At 39.8% G+C, this 19731-nt stretch overlaps 1 protein-coding gene and 1 long non-coding RNA gene across 9 annotated transcripts in view; one reads left to right on the plus strand and one right to left on the minus strand.

The window, feature by feature from the left end:
- tenm3 (teneurin transmembrane protein 3) overlaps nt 1-3512 on the minus strand; it is a 2629382-nt gene extending 2625870 nt beyond the window's left edge. For 3 of the 7 annotated variants that reach the window (XM_063049443.1, XM_063049439.1, XM_063049438.1), the window contains exon 1: nt 3045-3510. The gene's annotated coding sequence lies outside the window, so the exon portion shown is untranslated. Of the gene's footprint in view, nt 1-3044 lie in introns of all 7 variants that reach the window. The other 4 variants (XM_063049436.1, XM_063049434.1, XM_063049437.1 and 1 more) reach the window with 3 other exon arrangements.
- Nucleotides 3513-5869: 2357 nt separating this feature from the next.
- The window catches only part of LOC134347186 (uncharacterized), a 52646-nt gene continuing 38784 nt past the window's right edge, over nt 5870-19731 (plus strand). The window contains exon 1 of one of the 2 annotated variants that reach the window (XR_010018101.1): nt 5870-6004. This is a non-coding gene — a long non-coding RNA (uncharacterized LOC134347186). The remainder of the gene's footprint in view (nt 6005-19731) is intronic. The other variant, XR_010018100.1, reaches the window with a different exon arrangement.

Raw genomic sequence — 19731 nt, forward strand, 5'->3', positions numbered from 1 at the left:
ACAATGTGACAGCAAACCTCACTGCATCTCCGCGGCCTTCCTGTGTATCCAAGGGTGAACAACTGCTTTTTACCTTTTTCCAACATCCCTTCCCCATCAATAGTTCAGACTCCATTGACCCTGGAAGTTGCTCTTGTTAAACAAATCCAAACTACTGCAGATGCAGAAAGATAGAAATAAAGGAAGAATACTCACCAAGTCAGGCAGCATCTATGGAAAGAGGGGCATAACTAATGTTTCAGGTTGCTGTGCCATTCATCACAACAGCTAGAGGTAGAGATTGTGGAATGCAGATGCAGAAGGGTGGAGGGTTGACTAGGGGAAGACAGGATGAAAGAGAATCTCTCCGATAGGATAAAGAGTGATTAAATGAGAGGACTGATGCAAGTAAGGAATGTCTTTGGTTTTCTCATCTTGCACCATCATCGTTTATGTCACTGAAACCACCTTACTTTGCATCCTGTCACACACCTACAGCTCGGTCATTTCCCTCTCCATTTCCCTATTCCTGCCCTCACTGCCCACCTTCTGTTACCAGGTACTGTACTCATTATAAACTATTAAATCTTTAACACCTTCTAGTTCTACTGAAAGGTTGCCAACTTGATTTTCTCTGCAGTGTTGCTCTCTGAGTGCTTCCAGCATCCTACTTACAGCTCCTCACATGGCATAATATCCAGCCTTTCAACACACACCTGACTCCAAATCTGACATGCAGCAAAATACTCCCTTTCCACTTGACCTGGTCATGAAACAAACCTCAACAGGGAAATTAAAACAGTATTTTCTTCCTCAATTTTCATAACTTATTTTGTTCTCTATTTTTTCTCTATGACTGTGGGAGCCCTCAGAACAATACTGGAAACAAATAACAATTCTATTTGCTGTAATATTAACCATTGAGTATTCTCATCTATATTTACATTCACTGTCTTAAAAGCAAGGAAATAGACAGCCCTGTTTTTTTATTATTTATGCCAAGACTGATATAGATCACACTTAAACCACTGAACCATAGCCAGTAAATACTTTTAACCCCACCCCCAGATTTGTTCAGTTCCAAATGGCACATCAGAATTTAATCAGCATCAGAATTATGTTTTGAGATCATGAATTTACCATGTGTTGAAAACATGCCTTCTGTTTAGTACTCTTCACCTGTCATGAACTTTACTGGAATCTGTACTTCAAAGATAGAGCTCATTCAGTTAACCTTATCTAAGCAGATTCTCCAAAAAAGCTATTGAAATAGTCCCAGTTCCTTGTTAGAACAACATAGAACACAGAACATAGAACAATTCATCACAGTGTAGACCCTTTACCCCATGATGCTGTGCCAACCAATATAAACATACCCCACAATTAATCTAACTCTTCCCTCTTCCATACATCACCATTTTTCTTACTCAATTGTTTCCCATTGCAATGTATTTTTTTTGCCTTCTTCTTAAATCCAGATTGAATATTGTTTTGAAACTTAATAACGAGAGTTAATCCTATCAGTGCCAAACTCTCCTTATAGTTGACCCCCTCACCCCCACCAACTGCCGCTACAACAGTTTTTAAATTGACTTTCTTGTCGATGGCTGCAAGTCGCTCCCATCAATTAAATCCGCTCCTACTTTGTTCTTAAAGAGTACCAATCATTGCTCTAAATTAAACAAACCTGTTGAAGACTGTTATAATACATATTGGGCAAATACTTTTGGTGGACACATGGCTTGTAAGACATGTAAATAAATATATTGTGTTTAAGTCATTATAACATCATTGAAAACTTTTATGTCATGGTCTATTTTGCTTTCAAGTTTTCTTCAAATATTTGTTTGATTCCACATTTACTTCATTTTAATTCTCTTTTAAACTTAATCTTCATCACATTCTTTCCTTTCAATAAAGACTTTGGCAAACTTAAGAAATGTCAATATTTAACACACAGTTAACTCACTAATTTTAATGTATGCTTCCTACACGGTGTTATGACATATAGTAAAAATTTGTAATTATGAATTCATCATTTTCCAAAGTTGCTACCTAATACTGGCACCTTTTCAGTTAAACAGCTATATATTCTTTTACATTCTCTATTCCTTAGGAAATAGAAGTGGAAGGAGTGGTTAAATTTTCAAACTAAATGTTAACTTGGGGATTTTTAACAAGACCTGATCTAAAAATTGAACACCTAAACATATCTTGCTATGATTGGTATTGACTGAATGATTTGTATTTTTTGATCTGATGGGAGGTTACCAATCTGAAGTGTTAAATCTCTTCAAAGCAGTTATTCAATTTTCAAAAAAATGCATGAGCCTTTCCTATTTTTATCAAAGTTCTAACATTCATGCCCATCAATAGTATGAAAGCTCCCTTAGCAGCCTGAAGGCATGTTTCATTAACAACTGCAAACAGAACTCATTTTCTGGCAAAGAAAAATAACTCTGGACAGCTGCAAGTATGTTCTGTAACAGCCTCAGCCTGAATATCTCTTCTAAAAGATAAAAGATGCACTGTAACTTCATTTTGCTTAACTCAGTGTTTAATACTGACCACTGCTTCAACGGGCAACACTGAAAAATGCAAACTGAAGAGCAACAAGTCCTGTGGAAAGACAGAAATGAGTCACAGTCAGCAGTGACAATCTCTTGAAATAATTCAATGCTATTATTCTTCACATGTATCTGTGCTCCTCACAGAAATATCTTAACATTCAGACGCATCTTCGTCCTAAGGAGAATATATTTATCCCTTAAAGAGAATAGCTTTCGTCTTCACAGATTTATTCAGAGCTCATGATAGATGCAGTCATAATTCACAGTTAATTTTCTAGACAAACAAAGCATACTGCACAAGTAGGTATTATTTTCAAAATAACAGATCTGGCTATGGGCAACAGAATAGCTGATTTCTTTAACTCACATATTAGGGCTACAAGTAAGTAATTTAAAAAAAAATAAGCATAGTTTAATGGCTAAGGGCCAAATTCCTCTGAATTCAAAATGCAATGATACACACAGTGACAGTGTATATGGTGCAGAGTAGAATACCTGCAAAGTACTGGTATAGCTTCAGCAGGTTGTCTGATGGTCTGAAATGTGCTCAGGTGTCCAGGTAGACAAAATGTACAACACGCTGGCAAAGGCAGAAACCCTCTTTGATGATGCAGACTACAGAAGTCCTTGTGCATACAGGAAAACTCTTGAAAAATTCACTTCACGCGAACACGGTCTGTGTGACTCTCTCTTTGCGCTGGTCCTGTTTTGCTGCTTGTCACTTCTTGAAACTTGCATGACTAACATTGGCTATGATGTTGAAGCAAAGGATTTAGCCTGACAAGCTCTCCTGTCCCTACAATGGTGAGAATCCGGCAAACCAGTCGCTGGTATCTGGCCAGGCTCCTATATGTTCCTCGAGAAGAAAACTGCAGCACTGATAGTGCCTGGATGTATGAGAGAGAAATAACAGCCTACTGAATCGGTGTCATATAAACACATTCTGTCACCGGTGATTTAGAGCTAGTGAGTATGTTAATGGTCTTCTGCTGGTTTCTATCTTCACTCATCTGATGCTAATATGTCAAGGGAATAACCTTTTATGCTGGTTCAGACACCAGCACGCATTACACTAATGGTTGATGCTAGCATACGCTGCAGGAGCTCAATGGTAACTGGCTTCATCTATTCCAGGGTTAAATGACACAGCAGCAATGAGCAGGCAGCCTGCCCAGCAATAATCATTTACTCTTCATAGCGATCTATGTAGCCTGTCATTAACAGGGGAACAGCAGAATAGAACACAGAAATATTAATTAATATCTTTTTGAATGTTGAAGTGAAAAGAACCAGCAGACAGATTTTCTGAAGTTTCCTACTTGCAAGTAACATAATTTATAAAAAAGACAATTTGGACAGTTTTCTCATGCTTATTGCAAGCATTTCCATTTTAGCTTATCATGTCTGATTAACTATAAATATATTGAAAATGAAATAAAAATAAATTATTTATAGAATATTAATTATTACCTTACCATGCTTTATTTCCAAGGACTATAGCAGCAAAATGTATCCAGGTTTTTGGAATCTCGTATGTCCTTCTAAATAGAAAGAACTCCCAATTTAATTCAGGGACATCAATATAAAGAAATGAGATCAATGAGCTCCGATCATCACCTTTAAATAATTTGTCTTTTACAAACGCAAAAAGACGAGGCTTACAAATTATTATCTGTGAAGGCAATAATCACAGACTCCATAATGCATTACTTAACAAATCTTAGTTATTTCTTGTTTTCCTTCATTGAAAACCATGGAATATTTTGGCATTGTTTCAGACTTGAACAAGCAAAATAAAACCTCATTAAATTTTGAATGGATCATTTGCCATTTTGCTTTCATTCCAGAAAACTTAAAAAGCTGGCTGGAATAAATTAATACCAATGCTGTGCCAACAACAGAGTGTATTCCTCAATATGTCATTTGTATTTGGGCTTTTGATATGTAGCAATTCTTTTTATGAATGGTGAAATCTCATTTCCACCAGAACAATACTCTGATAAATTACTGAAGGCAACAGTAAAATATTAGAAATATGTGATCGATGTTGCACCAAAATATCAACACCAAAGCCTTCTTACTCTGAGTCCTACTTAGGGACTGAGTATCTTAAGTGACTGCCCTAACTTGATGCTTTAAAGCATCTCAGCAACTTGGAGCGCAGATCTGAAATAATGAGTTAAAACAAATAGAACATAGAATGTTACGGCACAGTCTAGGCCCTTTGGTCCATGATACTGTGCCAATCTTAACCTACTCTAAGATCAATCTAACCCTTGCCTTCTATATACTCTCAGAGTTTCTTAAGTGCCCCTAATGTACCTTCCTCTTCCACCACCCCTAGCAGGATATTAAATAGGACAGAGTTAAACTTAATTTTGATCCCAGTATTCACTTTAGATAAAATTCTTTCAAGTTTTTTTGGACCTTCTCCAGTGCTTCAATATTTTGTTGCCTGGAGACAGGAATTGCATGCAATACTACAAATACAGCCCCAGCAAGATCCTGAAATGGGGCACATGAATATACTGGATATGTATGCAAATACCACTATCCCTGCTGGGGAATGTAAATTCAGTTCATTAAGTATATTTGGAATTAAAAAGCTGGTAGTAGTATGGTTGATCGTGCAAGCACTGATGTTCGTAAAAGCTTATCTGACTCATTGTTATCCTTTAAGCAAAGAAATCTTCTATCCTTACCCGCAACGGCCTATATGAGATCCAGACCCACAGCAGTGTGTATTTGACCCTTAATTGCTCTGCAAAGTGGCCTAGAAAGCTGCTCACCACTCACTCACATTAAAAGCTGCTATACACTGAACTGCATGGACTGCGATGGTTCAAGAAGGTGACTCAACACCTCCATCTCAAGGGCAATTAGAGATGGAAAATAAATACAAGCCTTGCCAGCAATATCCACTTCTCATGAATAAATTAAAACAAAAGGAATTTAATATAACCTCCCTGTATGCACCAGTTCCTCCAGAAATAAATTTCACCATTTTGTTTGGAACCTCTTTGGTGTTATCAAATTGTGTTGCTAATTTTAGCCATCAATTTATCTTTAATCCCTAATCACATTGCTCGTCTGCTCCTTTTTATTCTTCCCTTCCAAATAACCTCAAGGTTAACTGTCGATCCAGAAAGGAAGAGATTAGATGGTATAAAAGGAATGCTTAGTGATTTTAATCACATTGAGACAAATTCTAGGCAGGCAAAATGTTTCAGAAGAGACGCCCAACATGCAGATGAACTGGACATCAAAACCCTTACCAAATAAGGGGATAAGGTGTCTGTGTGTGACGGATCTCTCACTTGCTGCTGCCGGGTAAAGTTGTCTGCGTGTGATTATCTCTTGCTCGTTGCTCTCAAGGGAAGGCCTCTGCGTTCAAGTGGTCTCTCTCTCCCTTGACACTGTTGGAGGATGCTACCGAAGTTCTGCGATTTGGACTTGTAAAGTTTTATGCTTTTATATATTCTGTGTTTTGCCTGTTCTTTCTTCTTGCCATTTGGTCCGAATTGTTAGTTTTTTTGTGTGATGGGGAGGGTTTGGAATTTGGGCTTTGACGTTCTTGCTACTTGCACGATTTGTTTTTCTGCATGGGGGGTGGGAGGTGATGTTCTTGTTGTCGTAAATGTTACTCCTTTTTTTCACATGGGGGTGTTTAATGACCGTGTTGCTGTTTGCGAGATTTGTTTTTATTTGTACGGGGGTGGGAGGGGGATCAGTTGAAGTTCCTCCATGAATGACTTCCATGGTTTTCTTTGTTTTGTGGCTCTCTGGGGAAGACACATCGCAGAGTTGTATACTGTGTATGCACTTTGATAATAAATGAAACCTTGGAATCTTTCAGTAACGTAACCATATTGAGGCAATGGGTTAAATTAACTGGACATGGTTTGGGAAAAGGACAAAACAAAATAATCTATTTATGATATTAATAACAATGGGATAATTGCTCAAATGTAATATTTGTATGTAATTTAGTCTATGAAGTAAGGACGACATACATTATATAGTGCTTTGATGAAATTTGGTGTAATCTAAACTACTTTAACAGCAAAATGGAAATTATGGAATACAATGATTGCTTGAAGGTAGGAAACTTAACAACAGATTTAAACACAGGGTTAGGTTGACCATCTCTTTCTTGACTAGTATGGGCATGATTGACCAAATAGCTATCATCTGCGTTGAACTCTATTCCAGAAATGTTGGAAAAATTTGTGACAAGATTACTTCATCTACTTACATGGAATCAGTTGATAGCCATGAAGTGATAAAAATTCTCATAGCTTGTCCCTACATGTACCATGCAAGAATTTGACTGATCAGAAAGAGCAAACTAATCAGCAGCATTTGGAGGGTCAAAGACTTAGCACAGACTCAGACCAGACTGTGAAACAGTTTCTTCCCCCAAGCCATTAGACTCCTCACTCAACGGAACACCACTTCACTCCCTTTGCAATTTTTGCTCATTTCTTTCTCAATTCGTGATAAAACATTGTTTACATTGATTACATTTACATCATTTATTATTATATTGTAATTTGTACCTTACTGTGCCTATTGTCTTGTTTATTAATACTAGTGTCTATCAGGAATAAAAGACCTCCTACCTACAATGCACAGAATGAACACCATATACAAGATTCCATGCTCCAACTGTATCAAGCATTATATTGGACAGACTGGTAGGAAGCTATCAACAAGGGTACATGAACCTGGCTGTAAGCCGTCATGATCAACTTTCCCTTATATCTACACATTGTGACAGTGAAGCATATCAATTCAACTGGACCAATGTCACTATCCTAGGCCAAGCCCGAGAATTCTTAGCGGCTTTTTTCTCCACACAGAATTCTATCAACAAGCACTTTGAAATGAACCCAGTTTACTTCCCATTTCAGAGTCAAGTCGTCAGTCCAGACCCAAGAGCCAATTGACACCTGATTACACATGTCAATCAATGAGGATGACATTAATCCTACACAAAGGTCAACTAACACAGCCTGGACAACAATTGTCCTGACGAAGGGTCTCGGTCTGAAACATCGACTGTACCTCTTCCTAGAGATGCTGCCTGGCCTGCTGCGTTCACCAGCAACTTTGATGTGTGTTGCTTGAATTTCCAGCATCTTCAGAATTCCTCGTGTTAACAATTGTCACCTAATCAGATTTTAACAAACCAATTGCGGATTACATAATTAGTAACGAATAGAAATGGCACAAATACCGCACCCCTTCCATACACACAAACCAACCAATCACAGGACACATAAAAGATGAATAATGCAGATCACCAACATTTCATTCGAAGATGCACTGATGATGTTGCCTAGCTGGATAACAAAATGTCTGCAAGCTAACAAGCCAGATCAGTGAGCCACTCAACAATGACATCTGCTCCTATATCTTTTAATCTTATGATTGAGAAAAACTTGCTCCCACTCCATTTTTAGTGGATTTTGGAATGTCTAACAAGGCCAATGTGGGATCCAGTCTCTTCCTAGATAAGTCAGTAAGTGACCTTTGGGATGAGTGGGTGAGCTGGCACACACCTTCCATTGCTTATGCAGGGATTTTCTGTGTTTACATGGAGACTTAAGGTTCTGAATGCCATCCCAAATGCTCATTCTCCAATTTGAGTGGTTATGGGAAAAGGATGACAAAGAGTCTTTGAATGTTGCTCTTCTTCTAGGAAGCTTTGAGCGTATTGAACCTTTTTCTCCTTCTCTGGTCATCTCCTCTTTTTACTGCAGAGCTCAGAATAGAGTGCCTGCTTCAAGAATCAGATGTCAGGCAGTGTACAGAATAAGTTTTGAAATATATGCATCTGGCAAGGCATTTCAAATGGAGCATTGATAACTCTAAGGAATTGCTGCAGGTTAAATAGCATAACATTAACATAGATTATTCCATAAATAGATGAAAAAGAGATCTGAAAAAAATCACATGGATAACAATGACTGATGAAGTCTTTTGATTTTAGTGACCAAATAATATTGAGGGCCAAAATGTGATAAACCTTCCTATTTCTCATGGAATCATGTCATGAGAATCTTTATTTCTAAATTTACCTGTACAAATAGATGCAGAATGACTTGGCTGAAAAATGCCAGTTCTGATTATACCGCAGTGGATTGATAATATGCAAGCCTCACCATCGTCTCAGTTAGAAGGAAGAGTTGAGTGCATTTTTCACTTCTTCAGCCTTGAAAAGAGGCAAATGGAAAGAGGCCATTAAGAATTTTCTGATGTACTATTTAAATTAGTGAAGGACAACTCAAAGTGTTCTTTCAGAGTAATTCATGACTGGGCGAAATCTATGCAACATATAACATATGTGTATGACTGGAAGTATTACAAAAGATTCTGGGACAAAAAGGAACAGCCTTCCTTCTTGTAAGAAAAGGAGAAAATCTCTAGGCTCCAAAGGACAATTGCCAGATATTAGCCCAGTCCATCACAGGAAAAGCCCTCCCCACCTTTGGGCACATCTACAAGGAGTGCTGCAACAGGAAAGCAGCTTCCATCACCAAGAACCTCCACCATCCAGGCCATGCTCTCTTCTCACTGCTGCCATTGGGATGAGGTACAGGAGCCTGAGGCCCCACACCATCAGGTTCAGGAACATGGATCACATCCAACCATCAGTCTCCTGAAGCAGAATCTGGGCGTGAGTGGATAACTTCACTCAACTCAACACTGAACTGATTCCATAACTGATGGACTCACTTTCATGTTGGCAGTATTATTTATTTATTTTAATAATAATAATTATGATTATTTGTTTTCTTGTGTTTGCACAACTTCTTTTGCACATTGATTGTAAGTCTGTGCATAGTTTTTCACTGATTTTGTTGATTTTCTTTGTTTTACTGTGAATGCTTCAAATAAATGAACCTCATGGTGGTATATGGTGACATATACATACTTTGATATTAAAATTATTTTGAACTTTTGAACTTTGAACCTTTCTGGCATTGTGCCTGTCGTCAATTATCAAAGTAGTTGGCAGACAACCAATGTTCCGGAGCCAGCAGACTGCCTGGGACAAACAATACGTGAATGTAACATCCTGGCCAGATCCTAAGGAGGCTAAATCTCAACAAAGTCACCTCAGAACAGACTGACTGGGAGTTTTCTACCATACACTATATGGCTTTGTCCCTTTGAGATCAGGCAGAAATGTGTTATTGACCATTGTACAAAACCGGTGGAAGTGTTTCAGCTATAGTTTTATGTATCCCAACCCAACCCAACTTTTGTTTCTAATAATCCTAATGGCCGACAGCAAATCATGACTAATCACTTGCAATACTCACATTTTGCATGACCTCTCATATTAATTTTCGTCACCTCTTATACAGTCAGGTCATATCATTAATCTCATTTTAAGTAACGTGCCTGCAGCTCTATTCCACCATAAGTTACTTTAAACTATACATTGCACTGGTCAAATGAAGCTTTCAGTTCTGCATAACAAGGCATAAAGTAAGGATTAGTTTTAGAGTTGAAAATAAGCCCGTCCAGACTGGTAAATTATCCGGTAAGAAAGAGTTTACACAATAGTACAGATGGGTTAATTTGGTATTGTTAGCACCATAGCTGTAATGGTAAGGAACTAAAATTACTTTCATCACTAAGTGTTTAAAAAAAAGGCTAAACTTGGAAGTATTAGTGGCTTGAAACCTTGATCTCTTGAATTTTCAATAGATCAATTACTTATCCTTCCATGCTGGGGCATGAATTATGGCAATACAAAAGATGGCTGTGTGGTTGATTATAAGGAACAAGGTTTGAGCAGGAGGAAGATATTAGAACGGGGTTAGGACTGGTAGAGTGGTGCAGCTAGCACTGACTCGGAGCTCCGGTGAATCTGGCATCAATCCTGACCTCCTATGTTGGAGTTTGCTCAATTAATTACTCACTGCAAATTGCCCCTAACTTGGAGAAGAATCTGGGACAACTAATGAGACAATGGAGAGAATAAAATGGGAATAGAGTAGGATTAGTGTCAATGAATGTTTCAGAATCAGAATCAGAATCAGGTTTATTATCTCCGGCATGTGTTGTGAAATTTGTTAACTTAGCAGCAGCAGTTCAATGCAATTGATAATATAGAAGAAAAAAAATTATAATTATTATTATTACAATATACATATATTGAATAAATCAAAAATTGTGCAAAAACCAGAAATAATATATATTTTAAAAGTGAGGTAGTGTTCAAGGGCTCAATGTATATTTAGGAATCGGATGGCAGAGGGAAAGAAGCTGTTACTGAATTGCTGACTGTGTGCCTTCAGGCTTCTGTACCTCCTACCTGATGATAACAGTGAAAAAAGGGCATGCCCTGGGTGCTGGAGGTCCTTAATAATGGACGCTGCCTTTCTGAGACACGGCTCCCTGAAGATGTCCTGGGTACTTTATAGGCTAGTACCCGAGATGGAGCCGAATAAACTTACAACCCTCTGCAGCATTATTCGGTCCTGTGCAGTAGCCCCCCCCCCCCCCCCCCAATACCAGACAGTGATGCAACCTGTCGGAACGCTCTCTACGGTACATCTATAGAAATTTATGAGTGTATTTTTTGACAACCAAATCTCTTCAAACTCCTAATGGAGTTTAGCTGCTGTCTTGCCTTCTTTATAACTGTATTGATATGTTGGGATCAGGTTAGATCCTCATATATCTTGACATCCAGGAACTTGAAACTGCTCACTCTCCCTACTTCTGATCTCTCTATGAGGATTGGTATGTGTTCTGTCATCTTACCCTTCCTGAAGTCCATAATCAGCTCTTTTGTCTTACTGACATTGAGTGCCAGGTTGTTGCTGCGATACCACTTCGCTAGTTACTATATCTCGATTCTGCACACCCTCATCACCGTCTGAAATTCTACCAACCTTCAGCCAATTTATAGATAGCATTTGAGCTATGCCTAGGCACACAGTCATGGGTATATAGAGAGGACAGCAGTGGGCTAAGCACGCACCCTGAGGTGCACCGGTATTGATCGTCAGCAAGATGGAGATATTATCACCAATCCACACAGATTGTGGTCTTCTGGTTAGGAAGCTGAGGATCCAATTGCAGAGGGAGGTACAGAGGCCCAGGTCTGCAACTTCTCTGAGGTATAGTCGATGAACAGCATCATGACATAGGGGTTTGTATTGTCTAGGTGGTCTAAAGCCGTGTGAAGAGTCATTGAGATTGCATCTGCCGTTGACCTATTGTGGTGATAGGCAAATTGCAATGGGTCCTGGTCATTGCTGAGGCAGGAGTTCGGTCTAGTCATGACCAACCTGTCAAAGCATTTCATCACTGTAGATGTGAGTGCTTCTGGATGATAGCCATAAAGGCAGCTCACATTATTCTTCTTAGGCACTGGTATAATTGTTGCCTTTTTGAAGCAACTGGGAACTTCCGCCCATAGCAGTGAAAGGTTGAAAATGTCCTTGAATACTCCTGCCAGTTGGTTGGAACATTTTTTCAGAGCCTTACCAGATACTCCATCGGGATCTTCCGCCTTGAGAGGGTTCACTCTCTTTAAAGATAGCCTAACATCAGCCTCTAAGACGGAGATCACAGGGTCATCAGGTGCAGCAGGGATCTTCACAGCTGTAGTTGTGTTCTCCCTTTCAAAGTGGGCATAGAAGGCGATGAGCTCATCTGCTACTGAAGCACCAGTGCCATTCATGTTATTGGGTTTCGCTTTGTAGGAAGTAATGTCTTGCAGACCCTGCCAGAGTTGTCGTACATCCGATGTCACCTCCAACCTCATTTTAAATTGTCTCTTCACCCTTGAAATAACCTTCCACAGATCATAGCTGGTTTTCTGGTCCAGGCCTGGGTCACCGGACTTGAATGCCACAGATCTAGTCATTAGTAGATGACATACTTCCTGCTTCATCCACGGCTTTTGGTTTGGGAATGTACAGTAAGTCGTTGTAGGCACATACTCACCTACACAGGTTTTAATGAAGTCAGTAACAACTGCAACATACTCATGCAGATTCAAAGATGAATCCCTGAATAAGATCCAATCCACCAATTCAAAGCAGTCCTGTAGGTGCTTCAGTGCTTCCCTTGTCCATACCTTCTTGGTTCTCACTACTGGTGCTGCAGTCAGTTTTTGCCTATACTTAGGGAGTAGAAGTATAGCCAGGTGATCAGACTTCCCAAAGTGAGAGCATGTATAGCATGGTAGGCATTCTTGATGGGTGGTTTAACAATGGTCCAGTGTGTTGTTTCCTCTAGCATTGCATGTGATCTGTTGATGTTAACTGCTTAATGACTTTTTCAGACTGGCCTAGTTAAAATCCCCCAAAATGATGGTTGTCGTAGTACTGAATTCGGACGATCAGCCAATGATCAGATTGAATGGTCTGCTCCATCTTTGATTTTCTATGTTTCCATAAGACCATAAGACATAAGAGTAGAATTATGCCATTCAGCTCATCAAGTCTGCTCTGCCATTCCATCATGGCTGATTTGTTATCCCTCTCAACCCCGCTGAAATGCCTTCTCTCCTTAACCCTTGATGCCCCTACTCATCAAAATTCTCTCAACCTCCATTTTAAATACACCTAGTGACTTGACTCTCCGTGGCAGTGGATTCCACAGCTTCACTATGCTCTAACTTAAAAAATTCCTCATCTTTCTTCTAAAGGGTCACCCTTCTATTTTGAGACTACGCCCTCTGGTCCTAGATTCTCCCACCATAGGGAACATCCATATTTCAATGTGTCGTGGGAGGAAAACTGGTGAATTCAATTCAGTCCAGAGGATGTGAGATAGAGCAAACAAGATAAGGGAATACATGATAAATAGTAGAATACAGGGAAATATAGAGAGGCAGAACTTTCTCACAACAAGGTAGCAGAACAGTTAAGGCGATTCAGAAAACATGTGACATACATAGTTTATTAGCTTTTTCAGAGAATATAAGAGGAGAAAGATAAGCCTTGAATTTACATAACACAAGTCAGGCCACTGCTGCTTTCGTCTGTACCGTTCTGGTCACTGAATTATGGGAAGAATGTAGTCGTAATGCAAAAGGTACAGGGAAAATGGGTGAGGTTGCTGTTGCTGCTGGATAAGTTTAGTTATAAAGGAAAATTGTTTTCACACGCTGTCCTGCTTGGAAGCACATACTATGAAATATAAATTACCCATCTATGGCTGACGACAAGGATAAGAGGAATTCTGAGAGAGCAAAGGCCTGAAGCACTTTTATTTGCATACTAAATAATCTATTTTCTCATAATAGCACAACACATTATTATAATGTAATGCACATTATAATGGAGGACCTTCATTGCTGCCCTAAATGCCAGTGGCACAATGGGCAGTCAGTAAGTAATGCACATTACAGAACATGCACAGATCATATGGTTCAATATATCAATAAACTGTTGGACTGTTAGTAATTTTACAGAAGGTAATTCTGTCATTTTGAATACAGCTTCAAATTCAAAGGAGATACACGTTATCAAGTAGGAGATGATATTCAGATAGAGCCACTTACTACAAAGGTTTTTAGGATATATTTACGAGGCTAGGTGTCCGCTGATCTCTTCTCCCGCATCAGGTCCATATCATCCTTCAACCACGTGCCCGCTTACTCACAATGATCTCTGATCCAGACACCAGCAATCTTAAAATTCTCATCCTGGCATTCATTGTCTTCCCCAATTCTAGGAGTAATTACCTCCTCCCGTGTTACAACCCGCTCAATAATCTTTACTCTTCCTGTTCTGCATTCATGATCATTCTCAGTTTCCTTAATCTACCATTACCAGTTATGTTTTAAGGTAAATGAACACGAGTTCCAGAAATGCCACTCAAAATCTCTCAAGGTCTATCATCTCCTCTTGGGTTAATCTTTTGGCAACTTTTTTTCTGATGTCTGCTCATGTGCTGTGGTTTCAGATTTTGTCTGAAAATGCTCCTGTGAATTGCCTCGCTGCCTTTTAAAAGTGATATTTAATGAAAATGGATATTTATGGCTGTGGGAGAAAATAAGGTATTTCAGAGCAGGGAGGTGGAGTGGAGATTAGTAAAATGGACCAGCCTCATGATAACTAATATATTTTTATGGCCCAAAAAAATTCTAATCTGATATCTTCCTAAAATCTGAAAGGAAAAGAAAATTCTATAAGAGGAAAATATTACAGTAATGTATTGTTTAATTGACTTGGGGTGTTTTTTTGGTTCTCTCGGATAAAGTTCTGTTGAAAAATTGCATTACAAAAGTGCCCCTATCAATCACGAAGCATCATTATGTCTCTAACCGAGGCAAGTAACACTGGTAATAGGTCACTAAAATAGATTACATTTGGAAGCACATTAAGTTGTCAGAGAAACTGAGTACATAAGTACAATAAACCGCAAAATAAATATAAATGCAGCACTTCTGCAGGCAATAGGAAAATGGACAAGAGTGAGACTCTTAGAGACAAGAGTGAGAAACAGAAATTTGTACTAATGGAGGAGGCCATTTGCCCCATTGTGATAATGCTGGTTGAAAATGAGCCTTCTCATCTCCACGTTCCTTGGTTCTTGTCTTGTTTACAGTGGCACTTCAACTGTTCCTCCAGGTGGTTGTTCTAGGTAAGAAGGTGTCCTGCCTGCCTCCGACATTCTTTCAGCTGGATCATTCCAGGTTTGTGGAATGCACTGGGTTTCCTTTAACTTGTAACAGCAACATTTAAGAGACATGGATAAGAACGTTTTAGATGTGCATGGGTCAAATGTGGGCAAAAGTGTCAAGCATTTGTTTTCTGTGTTGTGCGTTTATTATGTTTATTATGGTAGTTAGTCATGTGGGCAAGGTTGTGGTAGAAGTGAATCGTGCTTTGTCTGGGGCAGTTAGGGCTAGAGGCCACCGGGAGTAATATCTTTTTGTTGACCACTTAATTATATTTAAGTGCACCTAACCCCGCTTAAGTACATTTAATATCGCTAGTTTTAGTTTCATTAGCTTTATCGCTTCAAGATTGTTTTGCTAGTTACTAATAAAGGATTGAATACATTTCTTCAACTTTGAACATTATTATTATTGGATTGGATCTGTAGGTGCATCATGCAGGATAACTTCCCGTTCTTGGTCTCCAACAGCGGCATTGGTTTGTTCAAGTAGCTGCTACAAGTTGAGGTGGACTTCTCGGTTGAGTTGGACTGAAGGACTTGTTTCCATGCTATGACTCCCCTTAAATCCTACCGCTTTTGTCTTAAATTATTGACAGGTAAAACAGGAGAGGATGGATTGAGGGATAAAGATTGAGGGAGTGGAGTGAAAGACTGAGACAAGGTGGAGGAGAGGTATACAAATCGAGGAAGAGATGGATGTGTGAGAGCAATTGTGCTCCGGCTTTTCTTTCTCTATCCTTCCTTTCAACAATACAACTCACCCCTTCCCCTCACCACTACCTTTCTTCCCAAACCCAGGACAGACATTGCTTGCAATTTGCTGTACAAATATCCTTGATGTGTTTTCACTCCCATTGCCTCAATAGTATAAATTCAAGAGATTTAAAAAAAAAACTACTGGTGCTGGGAATCTAAAACAAAAATGCTGAACAGTCAAAGTCAAAAAATGCACAAGTGCATGTACAGATGCAATGAAAAACTGACTTGCAGGCCATATTTATGCCTTTATTCCTTCTATCAAAGTGCATGATCATATTCCCTACTCTGTATTCCACTTGCCATTTCTTTGCTCATTGTCCCAACTATCTAAGTCATTCTGTAGACTCCATGTTTCCCAATGCTCCTGCTCCTCCACTTATCTTTGTATCGCCCACAAACATGGCCATCAATTCTGGAATCCAATTCATTAACATGGAAAATGAAAGGTAGTGGACCTGTAGGTTTTTGCAAATAAAATTATGTGAGGTGCTTTATATTTAAGAAAAGCTGTAACAACTCATTTACTGTACTCCAAACACTGAACACGAAGTGCGGTGAAAATACCTCACGTAATTATGTCATCACATCAGGCCAGCCTCTTATAGTAAACCCAAACTCAATGTCAGTGGCTGTGAACAATGATGTACATTTCCACCAGTGACATTATCCTACAATCCAACACCAACGCTTGCAGAACACCACTAGTTATCAACAGCCAATCAGGAAAGGCAATGATCCTGCATTTATTTAGCTTAATCTTCCTATCAAAACTGGTTCATTGCACAGCAAAAATCCAGAATCACCTGTTCCTTACTGGACTCGATCACATGTTACTCTAAAAAGCCATCTCATAGGCATTCTACAAGTACTTTCTCCTGGGATCCAGCACCAACCTTATCTTCCAAGACTACTTGCATATTGAAGTCCCCTATGACCACAGTAACACTGTCTTTTTAACATGCCCTTGTTTTAATCCAGTTGTAATTTGTAGCCCATATCCTGTCTACTACTTGGGGGTCTGAAAATAACTTCCATCGGGGTCTTTATGCCTTACACAGTTTCCTAAATTGAGCCATGATTCTAATTTTCTGATCCTATGTCACTTCTTTGAGTGGTGAGGCGGTGAGGTGCTCATTCCCTCTGATAGCCTGCACATCACCTTTGGGCAAGGTGTGGCACCTGCTTAGTAACTTTCTTCCTCCCTCCCACCCTCACCCATCAGGGTCACCTGAAGCCAGGGAAGCAGGTGGTGGATATTTGTATGAGCAGCTGGTGCATACCATAAGTACTGGTTATGCGACCACTGACTCTAGGCAGACAATCTCTGAAGAGATTTCATAAAGTCTGTCGAAGGGAAATCACTTCTGTAGAAAATTTGTCAAGAAAAATCATGTTCAGTGACATGATCGCCCATTTCATACCACACAGCACATAAAGATGATGATGTCACTTCTTCCCAAGAATTTTATTTCATTTTTAAACAGTAGAGTCACCCCCCCGTCCCTCTGCCCAACTACCTGTCTTTTTAATTGGATGTGTATTGTGGCCAAGTGGTTAAGGCGTTCGTCTAGTGATCTGAAGGTCGCTAGTTTGAGCCTCAGCTGTGGCAGCGTGTTTGTGCCCTTGAGCAAGGCACTTAACCACACATTGACTCTAGTGTCTGTGTGAGGAGTGGCGCCCCACACAGACTTCCAATCTTCGCCTTGTAATGCATGAAAATGCCCAACGCAGGCCTCTCATGGTCTGAATCATTGTTCACTCCCATCCACCGCCCCCCCCCCCCCGTATTCCTACATGATTGGCTTCCAGCTCTGACCTTTGTCCAGCCTCGTCTTGGTGATGCTCACAACATTGTACCAGCCATTTTCTAACTGCACTATAACGTCATCAGTAAGAGGAAGGGTCCCAGTACCAATCCCCATGGTCCATTTCTGGTCACAGGTCTCTAATCATAAAAACAACTTTCCACCATTACCTGAGAGAAGGAATAACAGGATTCCCAGCAATTCCCTGCTCAGCTTACGGCAATTATTTTAAAATGTAGATTTATATGATTGCCTTGACTTTAGAAGACAGTGTCTTAAAATGACTGAAATAAGTAACCAGGCATCTCAAGTAGTAATTCATTCCACCTAATAGATACTGAAACAAATTTATTACATCCCTACATTTGCTCAATGCATTCTTACCACATACATTCATGGCACTCAATACACAAGTCACATTCTCTCCACAGTGACTCCTGATTATCCAGGGTAATGGAGAAAAGTGCCCCCATGATAATACAAGATCACAGATAATGCCAAATACAATAATAGTCACATCGTGCTTAATTTACAGTTTATATTTAAATAATATGATTCATGGCGATTTCCTGACTGTGAGTGCAGCAAGGCAAATTTGGAAATTGATTACCTTCCAGCCATGTCAATGACTGGCCACACCAGAACTCCAGCAGAGATGGTAATTATCTGCTCCAGAGTTTCAACAAGTAGTGTGACTGGCTTCCCGTAGAAACCCAGCGAGACTCTTGACCATCTGTCATAGTCTCTGGCTTGGAGAGTAGAATGCCACCCCAGGTGTCCAGCAGGTTGAAGGGCAAATGAGGGGTCATTTTGAATATCACTGTGGTGATATTGGTACATTATTATCACATGAACTAAGACACAGAGAAAAACTTAGATTTGTAACTACCCGTACAGATCATTTCAGAAACATACTGTAAGCACTTTGTGGTAGTACAAGGGAAAGCAAGAACAAAATGCAGAAGGAAGTGTTATATTTACAGTTATGGAGAAATTGCAGTGCAGGTAGAGAGTAAGGTGTAAGTAGAGCTACTAGGACTTGATGTTTCAATCCCTATGGTAAGTTGGTGCTCTTGATGTTGGCAGTGGGTTTGGAGTGGTGACAAGGAGAGAGGGTAGGTACGTCTCTGGGATCATCAGGTGGGCACCCTCCTTCTTTGACGTTTCGTTGATAAGCCCACGACGTCTCCAGAGGGCTCAACGGTGCTACCTGGCGTCCCAGATACACCCCCGTCAGTTTCATACCCTCCTGTCTTCACCTTGCAGCCTGGTTGTTGTCTTTCCTTTTAATCCAAATCCAATTGCTGCTTTCTTCTGCTGCATTTGACAAGGACTTGATTGCTTGTTGGAGGGAATGACCCCTCACCCCCATCTTCTTCAATAGACTGGTCATAGATGTAGCAACGAATCCCCTGCATCCCACTTCTACAGGGAGAATCATGGTCTTCCAGCCATTCTGGGCAGCTTCAGTTGCCAGTTCAGAGTACTTAGTCTTTTTCCTCACATAAGCTTCTGTGACAACATCTTCCCATGGTACTGTCAATTCCACAACATATGCCAGCTTGGCTGTTGTGGACCACAGGACCATGTCTGGCCGGAGTGTTGTAGCTGCAATGTCTGGTAGATTGTGAGATCAAGAGTTCATTTTCAATGTACAAGGTTGGAAAACAAACCAGCAGGACTGAGATCAGGATCAACAACAATGAGTGATGTGATTGGCCAAGATTCAACTTTATTTGTCATGTGTGTAGCAAAACACATAATGAAATGTGTTACTTGCACTAACAACCAACACATCCGACAGTATGCTTGGGGGCAGCCTGCAAGTGTCTCCACTCATTCCAACACTAACGGAAATGTGCAGATTCTTTGAAAAAGTAGTGTAGCCAATCAGATTAAAAGAAAATTAATAGAATATGGATCAGTACAGCACAGTACAGGCCCTTCAGCCCACG

This window comes from Mobula hypostoma, chromosome 5 (assembly GCF_963921235.1).
Source record: "Mobula hypostoma chromosome 5, sMobHyp1.1, whole genome shotgun sequence".
NCBI classification, from domain to species: domain Eukaryota; kingdom Metazoa; phylum Chordata; class Chondrichthyes; order Myliobatiformes; family Myliobatidae; genus Mobula; species Mobula hypostoma.